We start from the raw sequence: 17,748 nt of genomic DNA on the forward strand, positions 1-17,748 counted from the left end.
TGTATGCTGTGTATATGTATCATAAATCTATCATACACACAAATATCATAACCATATATCTACCATACATACACCAGTCTCATACACATCTATCATACATAAATACATATACTGTTCATCAATGTGGGGGACAGGAGGTGATTGGATATGGGTCTGACCTTGGGGTCTGGAGATTTTGGCAGGGGAGACTAGAGCAGAATTCTGGGGTCTGGGGAGGGGGCAGAGGAGCCTGGAGAGGACTTAGTGGTCTAGGGAGGGGGGAAGAGGAGCATGTAGGAGGACTTATGGGTCTGGGAGGAAAGGGGGGTTGGAACAAAGGAGCCAGGAGGAGGACAGAGGGGTCTGGAGGAGGACAGGTGTGATTCAGCTAAACTGAGAAGGAACAATGTGTAACAGTATTATTATTATTATGAAGGGATTATTATATTTGGAAGGTAGTGTGTGGCATGGTTATATTCAGAGGGTACATCGTATAGCATGTTTTTTTTTTTGAGGGTTTATATTCAGGGGCACAGTGTGTGGAAGTATTATTATATTCAGGGGTACAGTGGGTGGCAGTATTACGTTCATGGGCACCGTGTGCCAGTATTATATTCAGAGGGTATGGTGTGTGGTAGTATTATATTCAGAGAGCACAGTGTGTGGCAGGATTATATTCAGGGGTAACAGTAGGTGGCAATATTTTATTCAGGGGGAACTGGAGGTGGCAATTTTATATTCAGGGGGAACAGGAGGTGGCAGTATTTTATTCAGGGGGTACAGTAGTTGGCAGTATTATATTCAGGTGGTACAGTGTGTGGCAGTATTATATTCAGGGGGTATAGTAGTTGGCAGTATTATATTCAGGGGGTACAGTGTGTGGCAGTATTATATTCAGGGGGTACAGTGTGTGGCAGTATTATATTCAGGGGGTAGTGTGTGGCAGTATTATATTCAGGGGTACAGTAGGTGGCAGTATTATATTCAGGGGGTACAGTGTGTGGCAGTATTATATTCAGGGGGTACAGTAGGTGGCAGTATTATATTCAGGGGGTACAGTGTGTGGCAGTATTATATTCAGGGGGTACAGTAGTTGGCAGTATTATATTCAGAGGGTACAGTGTGTGGCAGTAATATATTCAGGGGGTACAGTAGTTGGCAATATTATATTCAGGGGGTACAGTGTGTGTCAGTAATATATTCAGGGGTAGAGTGTGTGGTAGTATATTCAGGGGGTACAGTGTGTGTCAGTATTATATTCAGGGAGTATAGTGTGTGGCAGCATTATATTCAGGGGATACAATGTGTGGCAGTATTACATTCAGGGGTACAGTAGATGGCAGTATTATATTCAGGGTGTACAGTGTGTGGCAGTATTATATTCAGGGGGTACAGTGTGTGGCAGTATTATATTCAGGGGGTACAGTGTGTGGCAGTATTATATTCAGGGGTACAGTGGGTGGCAATATTATATGCAGGAGGTACAGTGGATGGTAGTTTTATATTCAAGGGATACAGTGTGTGTCAGTATTATATTCAGGGGTACAGTGGGTGGCAGTATTATATGCAGGAGGTACAGTGGATGGTACATAGGCGTGTGCACGGGGTGTGCCGGGTGTGCCCAGGCACACCCTAATCCAGTGGCGTTGCGACCCGGGTGCGGCCCGCACCGGGTGACACCAAGACGCTCCGCAGCACCCCCCATCTGTGCCCGACCGTCCTTCACCAGCCCACACACCCGCCCCCCCCGCTATGCGGTGCGCCTGTCCGTCAGGCGCACCGCACAGCGTTGCCTCCTGGTCCTTTTTGTGCCCCGCCCCGCTCCGGCTCACCTTCAGTTGGTCCGGGATTTGTATTTCCGCGCGTTACTGCCGTCACATGACCATCAGGACGTCACGCTGTATTCAAGGACGCCGGCCCCATGTGGGGGAACTATACTGCACCTAATGTGGGGAACTATACTGCACCTAATGTGGGTAAACTATACTGCACCTAATGTGGGGGAACTATACTGCACCTAATGTAGGGGAACTATACTGCACCTAATGTGGGTAAACTATACTGCACCTAATGTGGGGGAACTGTACTGCACCTAATGTGGGGGAACTGTACTGCACCTAATGTGGGGGAACTGTACTGCACCTAATGTGGGGGAACTATACTGCACCTAATGTGGGGGGAACTATACTGCACCTAATGTGGGGGGAACTATACTGCACCTAATGTGTGGAACTATACTGCCAACCTAATGTGGGGAATTATACTGCCAACCTAATGTGGGGAAACTGTACTGCACCTAATGTGGGGGAAGTATACTGCCCCTAATGTGGGGAACTATACTGTACCTAATGTGGGGGAACTATACTGCACCTAATGTGGGGGAACTATACTGCACCTAATGTGGGGAACTGTACTGCCAACCTAATGTGGGGGAACTATACTGCACCTAATGTGGGGGAACTATACTGCACCTAATGTGGGGGAACTATACTGCACCTAATGTGGGGGAACTATACTGCACCTAATGTGAGGGAACTATACTGCACCTAATGTAGGGGAACTATACTGCACATAATGTGGGGAACTATACTACACCTAATGTGGGGGAACTGTACTTCACTTAAAGTAGGGGAACTGTACTGGTGCAGTACAGTTCCCCCACATTAGGTGCAGTGCAGTTCTCCTTCATTAGATGCAGTACAGTTCCCCCACATTAGGTGCAGTACAGTTCCCCCACATTAGGTGGCACCTAATGTGGGGGAACTATACTGCACCTAATGTGGGGGAACTGTACTGCACCTAATGTGAGGGAACTATACTGCACTTAATGTGGGAAACTATACTGCACCTAATGTGGGGAACTATACTGCACCTAATGTGGGGGAACTATACTGCACCTAATGTAGGGGAACTGTACTGCACATAATGTGGTGAACTATACTACACCTAATGTGGGGGAACTGTACTGGTGCAGTACAGTTCCCCCACATTAGGTGCAGTACAGTTCCCCCACATTAGGGGCAGTACAGTTCCCCCACATTAGGTGGCACCTAATGTGGGGGAACTGTACTGCAAACCTAGTGTGGGGGAACTGTACTGCTAACCTAATGTGGGGGAACTGTACTGCCCACCTAATGTGGGGTAACTGTACTGCAAACCTAATGTGGGGGAACTGTACTGCCAACCTAATGTGCGGGGACTTATACTGCCAACCTAATGTGGTGGGACTTATACTGCACCTAATGTGGGGGAACTATACTGCACCTAATGTGGGGAACTATACTGCCAATCTAATGTGGGAAACTATACTGCCAACCTAATGTGGGGGAACTATACTGCACCTAATGTGGGGGAACTATACTGCACCTCATGTGGGGAACTATACTGCACCTAATGTGGGGAACTATACTGCACCTAATGTGGGGGAACTATACTGCACCTAATGTGGGGGAACTATACTGCAACTAATGTGGGGAACTATACTGCACCTAATGTAGGGGAACTGTTCTGCACATAATGTAGGGGAACTGTTCTGCACATAATGTAGGGGAACTGTACTGAACATAATGTAGGGGAACTGTACTGAACATAATGTGGGGGAACTGTACTGCACTTAATGTAGGGGAACTGTACTGGTGCAGTACAGTTCCCCCACATTAGGTGCAGTACAGTTCCCCCACATTAGGTGCAGTACAGTTCCCCTACTGTATTGCAAACCTAATGTGGGGGAACTGTACTGCAAACCTAGTGTGGGGGAACTGTACTGCAAACCTAATGTGGGGGAACTGTACTGCCAACCTAATGTGCAGGGACTTATACTGCACCTAATTTGGGGGAACTATACTGCACCTAATGTGGCGGGACTTATACTGCACCTAATTTGGGGGAACTATACTGCACCTAATGTGGCGGGACTTATACTGCACCTAATGTGGGGGAACTATACTGCACCTAATGTGGCGGGACTTATACTGCACCTAATGTGGGGGAACTATACTGCACCTAATGTGGGGGAACTATGCTAACTGTGTGCGTATATATATACATATATATATATATGCACGCGCGCAGCGTGAGTTTGTGCTTTAGGGTGCACACCCTAATGCAATAGGCTGCCCACGCCTATGGGATGGTAGTTTTATATTCAAGGAATATAGAGTTTGGCAATATTTTATTTAGGGGGTACAGTAGATGGCAGTATTATATTCAGGGGATACAGTGTGTGGCAGTATTATATTCAGGGGGTACAGTAGATGGCAGTATTATATTCAGGGGTACAGTGGGTGGCAGTATTATATGCAGGAGGTACAGTGGATGGTAGTTTTATATTCAAGGGATACAGTGTGTGTCAGTATTATATTCAGGGGGTACAGTATTTAGCAGAATAATAATGATTATTGTCTTCATATGAGGATCTACTGACAAAGTGAGAACCTATGATGTCCAGTTATCAGACTCTGCAGAGAAGATGGAGCTGGAAGAAGTCCTGGTTTCTGGACCAGTTGGAGAAGAAAAGAAGACAACAGAGAAGACGTCACTCAGGTCTTTCATATTGTGTTTTCTCCTGACTGTCCCATCAGCTGTAGTCACTTGTTAGTTCTGCAGTGATGATGGGTGATGAAGTACCCTAATCTGTGGCTCTCCATCTGTTGCAAAACTACAACTCCCATAATGCCTAGGCTCTCCAGACATGATGGGAGTTATAGCTTTATAACAGCTGGAGAGCAACTGGAACCAAGGTGATTGGTGGGGGTCCCAGCAGTTGGATCCCCAGTAGAAAATGGGCTGCTTATTCTTAAATGCCCGGGCCTATGTTTTGTCTGTCTGGCCCTGCCTGTCAGTCACTTATATCGTTTTGTATTCTCCTGACTGTGTCTCATCAATGCTGTAGTCACTGATATCTTTGAGCGGCCGAGTAAGGGGTCGTCTGGGATTTAGGAAGAGGGTTGTCAGGTGATAGGGGGTCCCTGGCAATTTTTTGCATCGGGGCCCTGTGGTTTCTAGCTACGCCCCTGGTCTAGGATACTGTTTTCCAAGCAGTGCACTTCCAGCTGTTGCAAAACTACAGATCCCAGCATGCTGGAACAACAGCTGGAAGCACACTGGTTAGAAAACTCTGGTTTGGGAGATGGAAACATACATCGCTTTAGTCTTTAGTTTATGTGTGGTATTGTAGCTCAGATCCATTGAAGTGAATGGAGGGGATTTGCAATAACATATGTACCGTAAAGACAGGTGTGGTGCTGTAGAAAAAAAAAAAGAAAGAAGGTGTGTATGCTTTTTGAATCCTGTGGCACCAAGACACAATTGGTTCATTTATTTTTTAACCTTTATATAGAAGAACATGTGAAAAATTGGAAGAGTGGTATACAGCTCTTTAAATACATAAATATATATATTGCTATCTAATGAATATATATAGAAATATAGATATGTATAAAGTGTAGTATACACTAAACATGTGAATCCCCTGACTTTTATAACTGTGGAAAGAAACTATGCCGGAGCACCTCTCAATAACCTAACAGCTGATTGGTTGATGAAACAAAGAAGCCTTGGCTGATGACATGACAATCGGGCTGGTGACATCATAATAGCAGATAGATTACTCAGCCAGATGCAAAGAGCAGTCTCTCATTCGCTCACTAGAGTATAACAACATTACATGTGAGAACTCACTGCAAATTGCTGTAGTTTTCTAGTCACTTTATCTTCTTTGCCATTCTCATACAATAAAGGCAAAAAAGGAGTGGAGAAAGGAGAAAATGGGAAGAAAGGTGAGCAAAGACCAGGACAGTGAAAATAATATCGAGGAGCTGCCCAGTACAGCCAAGATACCAAGAAAGAAAAGGTTTATTGGCATTCCTGCAAAATATCTGTGCCTGGATGACCTGTAAAAGGAGGAAAACTTCCAGCAAGGAAGAGAAGTGTAAGAAACCACTCCGGACCGACAACATCCATCTGATCGACCGTACAGGTAGGACATCATGGTAAATTAGAATTGTCTATCATCTTCTTCTATATACTTCTCATTATCACAGGACTCCAGGTGTAATAGGCCAGATTGACTATTACAAGTGGGCCAAATTGACTAATGCCACATTTATACACTTTTCTGGCACTTTTCAAAAGGGGGCATGGTTTAAGAAAAAGTTGGTGTAACCTAAGATATGATATCATGTGACAAAAATGCACCAGAATTCTGGAGTAAATTTCTGGCACAGTTTAAAAGGGGTTATCCAGGCTTAGAAAAACATAGTTATCATCCAGAAACATTGTGGCAACTGTCCTTATGTAACATGCTCATTAGTTTAACGCCATTTGAAATTATGGTCGTTGTTATATAATATGTGCACTGACTACTATTCCATAGACTTTACAAATATTTCAATGCTTAAATCTTAATTTGGCCATATTTTTGTTATTTTGTATTAAATGGTCACAAAGCATTTGATAAATGCCAGCCATTGTGTTTTCTAAATGTAACATTCTATCTAGCTGCAATAACATGATAAAATCAGACCTGTACAAGCAGCCTGATAACAGGGTGTAATGTTCTTACAACAAGGTTGGTTAAAAATATGGCCACGTATAGTTGTCTAGGGTGACTGTAATGTAGGAAAAAGCTTGGCTACATGGACTTTAGGGTAGATTCATACTATGTTAATGCACATGTTCGTCATATTTATCTGCACACTGTCGAAAACAGGATGCTGACCTATACTGTAAACAGGAAACGTGGGCACCATTGATTTCTATGGCCAGATCCTATGTGTTATTTCAAAAGTGCAATAGCCAGCGCTCTTAAAAGTTTGCCTAATAGCCCATAGGTCCCGAATGGAGTCACAGGCCCCGATCCGGACCCCAAACACCAGTCATCTAGACCGCCAGCTGGCCTTTAACCCCTTAACGACGCAGGACGTATATTTACGTCCTGCGCCGGCTCCCGCGATATGAAGCGGGATCGCGCCGCGATCCCGCATCATATCGCGTCGGTCCCGGTGCTAATCAACGGCCGGGACCCGCGGCTAATACCACACATCGCCGATCGCGGCGATGTGCGGTATTAACCCTTTAGAAGCGGCGGTCAAAGCTGACCGCCGCTTCTAAAGTGAAAGTGAAAGTGACCCGGCTGCTCAGTCGGGCTGTTCGGGACCGCCGCGGTGAAATCGCGGCGTCCCGAACAGCTGATCGGACACCGGGAGGGCTCTTACCTGCCTCCCCGGTGTCCGATCGACGAATGACTGCTCCGTGCCTGAGATCCAGGCAGGAGCAGTCAAGCGCCGATAATGCTGATCACAGGCGTGTTAATGCACGCCAGTGATCAGCATTAGAGATCAGTGTGTGCAGTGTTATAGGTCCCTATGGGACCTATAACACTGCAAAAAAATGTAAAAAAAAAATGTTAATAAAGGTCATTTAACCCCTTCCCTAATAAAAGTTTGAATCACCCCCCTTTTCCCATAAAAAAAATAAAACAGTGTAAAAAAAATAAAAAATAAACATATGTGGTATCGCCGCGTGCGTAAATGTCCGAACTATAAAAATATATCATTAAATAAGCCGTACGGTCAATGGCGTACACGCAAAAAAATTCCAAAGTCCAAAAAAGCGTATTTTGGTCACTTTTTATATCATTAAAAAATGAATAAAAAGTGATCAAAAAGTCCGATCAAAACAAAAATCCTACCGATAAAAACTTCAGATCACGGCGCAAAAAATGAGTCCGCATACCACCCCATACGTGGAAAAATAAAAAAGTTATAGGGGTCAGAAGATGACATTTTTAAACGTATAAATTTTCCTGCATGTAGTTATGATTTTTTCCAGAAGTGCGACAAAATCAAACCTATATAAGTAGGGTATCATTTTAACCGTATGGACCTACAGAATAATGATAAGGTGTAATTTTTACCGAAATATGCACTGCGTAGAAACGAAAGCCCCCAAAAGTTACAAAATGGCGTTTTTTTTTCGATTTTGTCGCACAATGATTTTTTTTTCCATTTCACCGTGCATTTTTGGGTAAAATGACTAATGTCACTGCAAAGTAGAATTGGCGACGCAAAAAATAAGCCATAATATGGATTTTTAGGTGGAAAATTGAAAGGGTTATGATTTTTAAAAGGTAAGGAGGAAAAAACGAAAGTGCAAAAACGGAAAAACCCTGAGTCCTTAAGGGGTTAAGACATTGATACAAATGAATTGCTAAATGTGACTATGTTTCCTGCTTCCCTACCTGGCACTTCTTCTGTGATGCAGGTAGCGCAATTACCACTGTGTGCATCATTCTCCCCTGGCCAGGCCTGGCAAGAAGAGGACATAAAAGGTGAATAGTTGTGTTCCCCCATCTGTGACACTACCAAATGTTGCAGATCTACAGCTCCGATCATGATCTTCTGTCTGTGCATAATGGGAGTTGTAGTTTTAAACAGCTAGAGAGTCACAGGGAATTATTTATTGCACAGTTCATGTTGGGGCATAGTGGCACAGTTCATGTAGGGGTACAGTGGCACTGTGCATGTGGGGACATAGTGCTACCATTCATGTGGGGCACAGTGGCATCATTCATTGAGAGGGCATAAACACCTTATTCATTGTTTTAAGGAACAAAGAGATACAAATCACAGTGTTTATCAATTTTATTTTTGGGGCAAAAGCACGTGCAGTATTATACTCAGGGACACAGTGTGGGTCCATATTACACCGGGGGCAAAGTTTGTGGCACTAATATACATTCAGGGACACAGTGTGTGACAGTAATGTATTCAGGGGCACAGTGTGTAGCAGGACTATACCAAGGGTACAGTGTATGACAGTATTATGCCAGGGACACAGTGTCTGGCAGTATTATTCTAGGCGCACAGTGCGTGGCAGTAATATATTCAGGGGCACAGTGTGTGACATTAATATATTCAGGGGCACAGTGTGTAGCAGGACTATACCAGGAGTACAGTGTGTGACAGTATTATACCAGGGACACAGTGTATGGCAGTATTACACTAGGGGCACAGTGCGTGGCAGTAATATATTCAGGGTCACAGTGTGTGACAGTAATATATTAAGGGGCACAGTGTGTAGCAGGACTATACCAGGGGTACAGTGTGTGACAGTATTATGCCAGGGACACAGTGTATGGCAGTATTACACTAGGGGCACAGTGTGTGGCAGTAATATATTCAGGGGCACAGTGTGTGGCAATTTAATACCCGTTGCACAGTGTGTGGCAGTATTATACCAGGGGCACTGTGTGCAGCAGTAATATATTTAAGGGCACAGTGTGCAGCAATATTACATTCTAGAGTACAGTGTTCAACAGTGTTCTATGACAAGGCGCAGTGTGTAACAGTATTATATGCAGGGGCGCAGTGTGTGGCAGTATTCAGGTCATACAGGGAACAGTAGAGTTAATTCCTCCACACTAATTACCCTGTGACTTATTATTAGGGTAACAATTATGTTCTACAACAGGCAGCACCTATTTCTTTCATGGCACTGGGGCCACTAGGTGAGCCAGGCCTTAGCATTCAGCTCAAACCTTCACCAGATGGCAGATTCACCTAAATAAGCAGACCCTCACTAAAAAATAGTTGAGTGCCCCTGATGTAGATAGTTAGCCCCTTCATGACCCAGCCCATTTTCACCTTCAGGACCTGGGCATTTTTTGAAAATCTGACCACTGTCACTTTAAGCATTAATAACTCTGGAATGCTTTTACTTATCATTCTGATTCCGAGATTGTTTTTTCGTGACATATTCTACTTTATGTTATTGGTAAAATTTCACTGATATTTGCATCCTTTCTTGGTAAAAAATCTAAAAATTTCATGAAAATTTTGAAAATTTAGCATTTTTCTAACTTTGAAAGTCTCTGCTTGAAAGGAAAATGGATATTCCAAATAAATTACATATTGATTCACATATACAATATGTCTACTTTATGTTTGCATAAAAAAAATTTACAAGTTTTTACTTTTGGAAGACATTAGAGGGCTTCAAAGTTCCGCAGCAATTTTCCAATTTTTCTCAAGATTTTCAAAATCGTAATTTTTCAGGGCCCAGTTCAGGTTGGAAGTGGATTTTAAGGGTCTTCATATAAGAAATACCCCATAAATGACCCCATTATAAAAACTGCAACCCCCAAAGTATTCAAAATGACATTCAGTAAGTGTTTTAACCCTTTAGGTGTTTTGTTATGTTATGTTCTTGTAGACCCAATTTTTTAATTTTTACAAGGGGTAAAAGGAGAGAAATCACCCTAAAATTTGTAACCCAATTTCTCTCGAGTAAGGAAATACCTCATATGCGTATGTAAAGTGTTCGGCGGGCGCAGTAGAGGGCTCAGAAGGGAAGGAGCGATAATGGGATTTTGGAGAGTGAGTTTTTCTGAAAGGGTTTTTGGGGGGCATGTCCCATTTAGGAAGCCCCTATGGTGCCAGAACAGTGGACCCCCCACATGTGACCCCATTTTGGAAACTATACCCCTCATGGAATTTAATAAGGGGTGCAGTGAGCATTTACACCCTACTGGCGTTTGACAGATATTTGAAACAGTGGACTGTGCAAATGAAACATTTTATTTTTCATTTTCACAGACCACTGTTCCAAAAATCTGTCATACACCAGTGGGGTGTAAATGCTCACTGCACCCCTTATTACATTCCGTGAGGGGTGTAGTTTCCAAAATGGGGTCACATATGGATATTTATTGTTTTGCGTTTGTCAGAACTGCTGTAACAATCAGCCACCCCTGTGCAAATCACCTCAAATGTACATGGCGCACTCTCCCTTCTGGGCCTTGTTGTGCGCCCACATATGGGGTATCTCCGTACTCGGGAGAAATTGCGTTACAAATTTAGAGGGTCATTTTTTCCCTTTTACCTCTTGTGAAAATGAAAAGTATAGGGCAACACCAGCATGTCAGTGTAAAAAAATTTTTTTCTTACACTAACATGCTGGTGTAGACCCCAACTTCACCTTTTCATAAGGGGTTAAAGAAGAAAAAGCCCCCCAAAATTTGTAAGGCAATTTCTCCCGAGTACGGCTATACCCCATATGTGTCCCAAAACTGTTGCCCTGAAATACGACAGGGCTCCAAAGTGAGAGAGCGCCATGCGCATTTGAGGCCTGAATTATGGATTTGCATAGGGGTGGACATAGGGGTATTCTATGCCAATGATTCCCAAACAGGGTGCCTCCAGCTGTTGCAAAACTCCCAGCATGCTTGGACAGTCAATGGCTGTCCGGCAATTATGGGAGTTATTATTTTGCAACAGCTGGAGGCTCCGTTTTGGAAACAGTAGCGTACCAGACGTTTTTCTTTTTTTTTAGGAGGGGGGCTGTGTAGGGGTATGTGTATGGGTATGTAGTGTTTTTCACTTTTTATTTTAGGTTAGTGTTAGTGTAGTGTTTTTAGGGTACAGTCACATGGGCAGAGGTTCACAGCAAGTTTGCCGCTGGGAGTTTGAGCTGCAGCGCAAAATTTGCGCCATCTCAAACTTGCAGCACTCACTGTAAACCTCCGCCCATGTGAGTGTACCCTGTACATTCACATTGGGGGGAGGGGGCAAACATCCAGCTGTTGCAAACTCCGAGCATGCCCTTTGGCTGTCCGTGCATGCTGGGAGTTGTAGTTTTGCAACAGCTGGAGGCACACTGGTTTGGAAACACTAAGTTAAGTAATAAACTTTCAAGTGTTTTGCAACCAAACTTAGTGTTTCCAAACTAGTGTGCCTCCTGCTGTTGCAAAACTACAACTCCCAGCATGCATGGTCTGTCAGTGCATGCTGGGAGTTATAGTTTTGCAACAATTGCAACAGCTGGAGGCACTAAGGTAGGAAACGGACAATGTTTCCCAACTAGTGTGCCTCCAGTTGTTGCAAAACTACAACTCCCAGCATGCCCAGACTGCCCAGGCATGCTGGAAGTTGTAGTTCGACAATATCTGAAGGATCAGATGTTGCCGAACTGCAACTTCCAGCATGCTTGGGCAGTCTGGGCATGCTGTGAGTTGTAGTTTTGCAACATCTGGAGGTCCACAGTTTGGAGACCATTGTATAATGGTCTCCAATCTGTGCTCTTCCAGATGTTAGAGAACTACAACTCCCAGCATGCCTGGACAGACTGAGCATGCTGGGAGTTGTAGTTTTGCAACATCTGGAAGAGCACAGATTGGAGACCATTATTCAGTGGTCTCCAATCTGTGGACCTCCAGATGTTGCAAAACTACAACTCACAGCATGCCCAGAAAACCAAAGGCTGTCTGGGCATGCTAGGAGTTGCAGTTTTGAAACTCCCAGAGGCAGCAGTGAGATCGCTTTACAGCGATCTCACTGCTGCCAATGAAGATGCCGCCCTGCTGCTGCAAACTCACCGCGGGGACGCACCACCCCCGGGACCTCATGGAGGAAGCCGCTCGCGCCGGGACCGCTCGGGACTTCGCATGGCCGGGTAAGTGACGCCGGGGGACGGGTCAGGGACACTTATCAGAGCGGTGTGTGTCCCGATCACACTCACACACCGCGCTGCTAAGTATTCTGATAGCAAAACGCTGCTATCAGCTAGTCAGATTTGACCAGCTGATAGCAGCGATCGCTGGGGGGGGGGGGGGGGGGAATGAAACCCCCCGTGGTCACATGGTAAGATGGCTGGCTATCAGTGATAGCCACCATCTTACCGGGCGCTGCGGGATGCCGCGAGTAGCGGTAAAAATGTTCATGACGTACCTGTATGTCATGGGTCGGGAACACCTTGCCACCCATGACGTACAGGTATGTCATAGGTCGGGAAGGGGTTAGACAAATACTGCAATACATTAGTAGGGCCAATAGAGAATGCATGGAGAGCTGGCCATTTATGCGCACTGCTGCTCTATTTATTCAGGGAAATATTGAACACCATTCTCATGATCCTTGGGGGTTCCAGCAGTCAAAGATAAAATGTTAATTTTACTGCTTGTAAAAAAATGAGGGGAAAAAAAACTGCAAGATGGCTGTTTTTTCACATTTTCTCCAGAAAAAGATAACAAAAATATACTGTATCCACTCCGGAATTATTCTTTTGTCATGCAACTACAAGGTCTACAATTTGTCATGCAAAATACAAGGTCTTATACAGTCAATGGCACCCCTATTAAAACATTGTACAGCTGCATGCAAAGTCCACTGTATTATAGTTACTTATAATATTATCTGTGCCAGTAGGATTCCCAGGAGGACTATAAGCCAGGACTGCAGGAGCACACAGCAAAATGGACACACAGCATAAATTCTGTCAGTGTGAAGTTGGTCCTGCTTCTTCATTTGCCTGGGCCGCACTGTAAACCTTCTCTTCCTCCCCAGATCTCTAGTGTGTGTGCGGTGCTGGCTTCTCCCCCTGATGTCTTGGCCTGCAGCACAGTCGTGAAGTGTTGTATTGCATCCCCTCTTCCCGCATGGGGCTTAAAGCAAGCAGGGGGTTTGTTTGGGGGGTAATGGAGTGCAATGACTGCAGATTTCATAGGGCATTTGGGAAGGGGGAAGAGGGGACATTTTACTTTATTAAGGATGGGGGGAGGGTGCTATAAAGGAAGAGAGAATCAGCAACCCATACTGTATAGCAGTATTTCAAAACCAGTGTGCCTCCAGCTGCTGCAAAACTACAACCCCCGGGATGCCTGGATATTTTAGGGGTTGTAATTTTACACCAGTTGGAAGTCCACAGTTTGGAGGCTGCTTTGTAATGTATCCTTTCCTCACCCCTATCCTTTATAATGTATCTCCTCCTCACAGCCACAAGTCCCAGCCTGACCCCAGGTCTTGTGGTGAGGGTGTTGGAAGGGCAGATGTTGTTAACCCTTAGGGCAGATGGCATTAACCTGTGATGCCAGGGTGTGGTTATCCTCTACAACACCCCAGGTATAGCTGCTGGTTCCTGGGCCAGGCGTGGGGCAAATAATCACTCCAATGCAAGGTTACGGAACAACGGCACTTTACGGAGGCAGACAGATCTTAAAGTCTTTACAGCTCAGTTCAGGCCCAAGGAAATGCTCATGCTTGTTGGCTCGCAGGGACTTGTAGTACACTTGGACTGAGTTGTGCAACCCACGTTGACTTTAGTTAATTACACTTGACTATCTTGACTAGACTTCTCCCCTGTATTTGTGCTTACCAGGCTTTGACTTTCACAAGTAATGGTTATTGGTGGTGGATGCGTGGCTGCGTGACTAGGCCTTGATCTCCCTCAGGAACACCAGACAACTCTCAGGTCTTAACTTGACTGTACCTCAAACTAATCTGACTAAGCTAGCTCCTCCCAGGTATATAAGGGAGCAATTTGGAGATGCCCCATTTGTCACCAACAGGTCACCTATTCACTTGCACCTTCCGTGGTAGCAGTGGTCTTAGTAACAATTTTTAAAGGCACATTAAAGGGGTATTCCACTGGAAAACATTTTTTTTAAATCAACTGGTGCCAAAAAGTTGGACTGATTTGTAAATTACTTATATAAAAAAAATCTTAATCCTTCCAGTACTTATCAGCTGCCTTTGTGATCCACAGAAGTTCTTTTCTTTTGGAATTTCCTTTCTGCCAGATCACAGTGCTCTCTGCTGACACCTCTGTCCATTTTAGGAACTGTCTAGAGTAGGAGCAAATCCCCATAGAAAACCTCTCCTGCACTGGACTGTTCCTAAAATGGACAGAGGTGCCAGCAGGGAGCACTGTGGTCCGACAGAAAGGAAATTCAAAAAGAAAATAACTTCCTGTGGATCATAACAGCAGCTGATAAGTACTGGAAGGTTTAAGATTTTTTAATAGAAGTCATTTACAAATCTGCTTAACTTTCTGGCACCAGTTGATTTAAAAAAAAAATGTTTTCCATTGGAGTACCCCTTTAATACATAAATGCAATGCATCAACCTATACATAACTGAATGGGTGAATAGAGTTCTGAGGTGTGTGGGGGCCAGGGGACTGGGACTGAGTCCATCTGATAGGACCTACAGGGTACAGAAGGGCCACTTCTGTACTGGGCCACCACAGTCTGATGACCCAAACTTGCATATGACATAGCCCCATATGGCTCTGTGGATGCAAAACGTACTATGGCTATTAAAAGGCCATATCTATTTAATTTTTGCTTCCACAGAGCCATATTGGGTCTGATTTGTCCATAAAATATGTTGCAAATACAAAAAAAAATTGGTAATTTGGGGGAGGGTGTGTGTACTGTCATATTATGGAAAGAGAAAAGAAGAAAGGCGCTCCCTGTGGAGTAATATGGAGGCAGACTTCAGACAGAGGTGCCGGCTTTCAATGGCGCAGGTCACAGAAGAAGCATGGATAGGTAAAAGCAAGGGTAGTTTATTCTCCCAGCATGCAACGCGTTTCACTGCAACAGCAGCTTCATCATGCCTGAGGAAGCTGCTGTTGCAGTGAAACGCGTTGCATGCTGGGAGAATAAACTACCCTTGCTTTTACCTATCCATGCTTCTTCTGTGACCTGCGCCATTGAAAGCCGGCACCTCTGTCTGAAGTCTGCCTCCATATACCTCCTGCTCAGCCGGCTGGCTGCGGACACTACATGCGCTCACCATTGTTGTGTATGTGGGTACACAACACTTCCAGGTGAGCCTCCGCTTTCAGCACATAAGTTGCCTGACAAGTTGCTCTTTTAATACACCATGGAGCGCTTTGTTTTTTGTCGTTTTTAGCCCTGTGGAGTAAAGCCAGCACGAGAGCGGGGAAAAAGAAAAGGAAAAATTTCCGTGCTCACCCTGCTAAGTTGTGTAGTGGCATACACAACAATGCTGATCGCATGTGATTTTAGGATCACAATCCTGTAGTCTGCAGCCTTCCTGAGAGATGTGGAATAAATACAGGACTTCAAAAGACCAGGATTTTCACGGAGAAAGGAACAAAGCCCAGGTAAAGGAATGGAGGTTTAATAGCAACGTGTTTCACTTCATGCGCGGCTTCATCAGGCCTGATGAAGCCGCGCATGCAGTGAAGCACATTGCTATTAAACCTCCATTCCTTTACCTGGGCTTTTTTCATTTCTCCGTGGTCAGCGCCGAAAATCCTGGTCTTTTGAAGTCCTGTATTTATGTCTCATTGTGGAGGCAAACTAAAATCTTGATTATTTACATTAAAATTATTACAAGCATACCCTGTTTGTAAAGTTTTTATCTGATTGACTAGTTTTAAAGCTTAAAAAACAAAATATAAATATATATATATATATGTATATATTTCAAATTGTTCCAAAATTGTTCCAATTGTTCCATCCAATTGCTCCACGTCAGCTAGTAGAGGCGACCATCTGCTACTGAAAGTAGCTGGGTGATGCCATGTAAAGAGCGGACTTGAATCCCAAGCCTTATTCTCCTTTAACGGCCTTATGACAAAAAGAAATGATTAATGTATATATATATATATATATATATATATATATATATATATATATATGTGTGTGTGTGTGTGTGTGTTTGTGTATAGTGTTTTAGAATTGCCCTCTATAATTTTTTCCTGGCCCCCAGTTTGCCCCATTCATACTGTACAGAACGGTATAATAATGGTATTTTACTCATATATAAATTCATATGGTTGTGACGGAGGGTAAATTATTTGGATTCAAGTAAATTAGGCCTCACAAGAGGAAATATACATTGCTGCTGAGTGGATTACACAATGTGTAGTCATATATTGGGAGCTTTCATATTTACACATCACCCCGCAGGTGAAACTATGTACATTCACTTAGTTCTGCAAAGTGCTGATAATAGAAAAAAATTTATAAAAAGTCAGAAATCTGAGATTTTAAATATTTGAAATATACAATTTAACCCCTTAAGGACCAAGTCTATTTTAGCCTTAAGGACCAGAGCTTTTTTGCACATCTGACCACTGTCACTTTAACTATTAAAGGGGTACTCCGGTACTTAGACATTTTATCCCCTATCCAAAGGACAGGGGATAAGATGCCTGATCGCGAGAGTCCCGCCGCTGGGGACCCCCGAGATCTTGCACGCGGCACCCTGTTTGTAATCAGTCCCCGGAGTGTGTTCACTCCGTGTCTGATTACTGTCGATCATGGGGCCGGCGGCGTGTGACATCATGCCTCCGCCCCCGTTTGACCTCACGCTCTGCCCCTCAATGCAATTCTATGGGAGGGGGCGTGACAGCTATCACGCCCCCTCCCGTAGGCTTGCATTGAAGGGCGGCTCGATGACGTCATATGGGGCGGAGGCATGGCGTAACACGCCGTCGGCCCTGTGGTCGCCGGTAATCAGACCCGGAGCGAACATGCTCCGGGAACTGATTACAAATAGGGTGCCGAGTACAAGATCCCGGGAGTCCCCAGCAGCCGGACTCCCACGATCAGGCATCTTATCCCCTATCCTTTGGATAGGGGATAAGATGTCTAAGCACCGGAGTACCCCTTTAATAACTCTGGGATGCTTTTACTTTTCATTCTAAATCCGAACATATTCTACTTTATGTTAGTGGTAAAATTTTGTCGATACTTGTATAATTTCTTGGTGATAAATGCAAAAATTTGATGAAAAAATAGAAAATTTAGCATTTTTCTAGCTTTGAAGCTCTCTGGTTGTAAGGGAAATAGACATTTCAAATAAATTATATTTTGATTCACAAATACAATATGTCTACTTTATGTTTGCATCATAAAGTTGAAATGTTTTTATTTTTGGAAGACAGCAGAGGGCTTAAAAGTTCAGCATGAATTTTCAAATTTTTCACAAAATTTTCATGGACCAGTTCAGGGTTGAA

General features: G+C 44.1%; 1 long non-coding RNA gene across 1 annotated transcript in view; it reads left to right on the plus strand.

Annotated features, from left to right (window-relative positions):
* The window catches only part of LOC130356425 (uncharacterized), a 368,756-nt gene that overhangs the window by 234,841 nt on the left and 116,167 nt on the right, over nucleotides 1-17,748 (plus strand). Inside the window, exon 2 of the long non-coding RNA XR_008888877.1 lies at nucleotides 5,718-5,956. This is a non-coding gene — a long non-coding RNA (uncharacterized LOC130356425). The remainder of the gene's footprint in view (nucleotides 1-5,717; nucleotides 5,957-17,748) is intronic.

The sequence above is a fragment of the Hyla sarda genome, chromosome 2, assembly GCF_029499605.1.
Source record: "Hyla sarda isolate aHylSar1 chromosome 2, aHylSar1.hap1, whole genome shotgun sequence".
Taxonomy (NCBI): Eukaryota; Metazoa; Chordata; class Amphibia; order Anura; family Hylidae; genus Hyla; species Hyla sarda.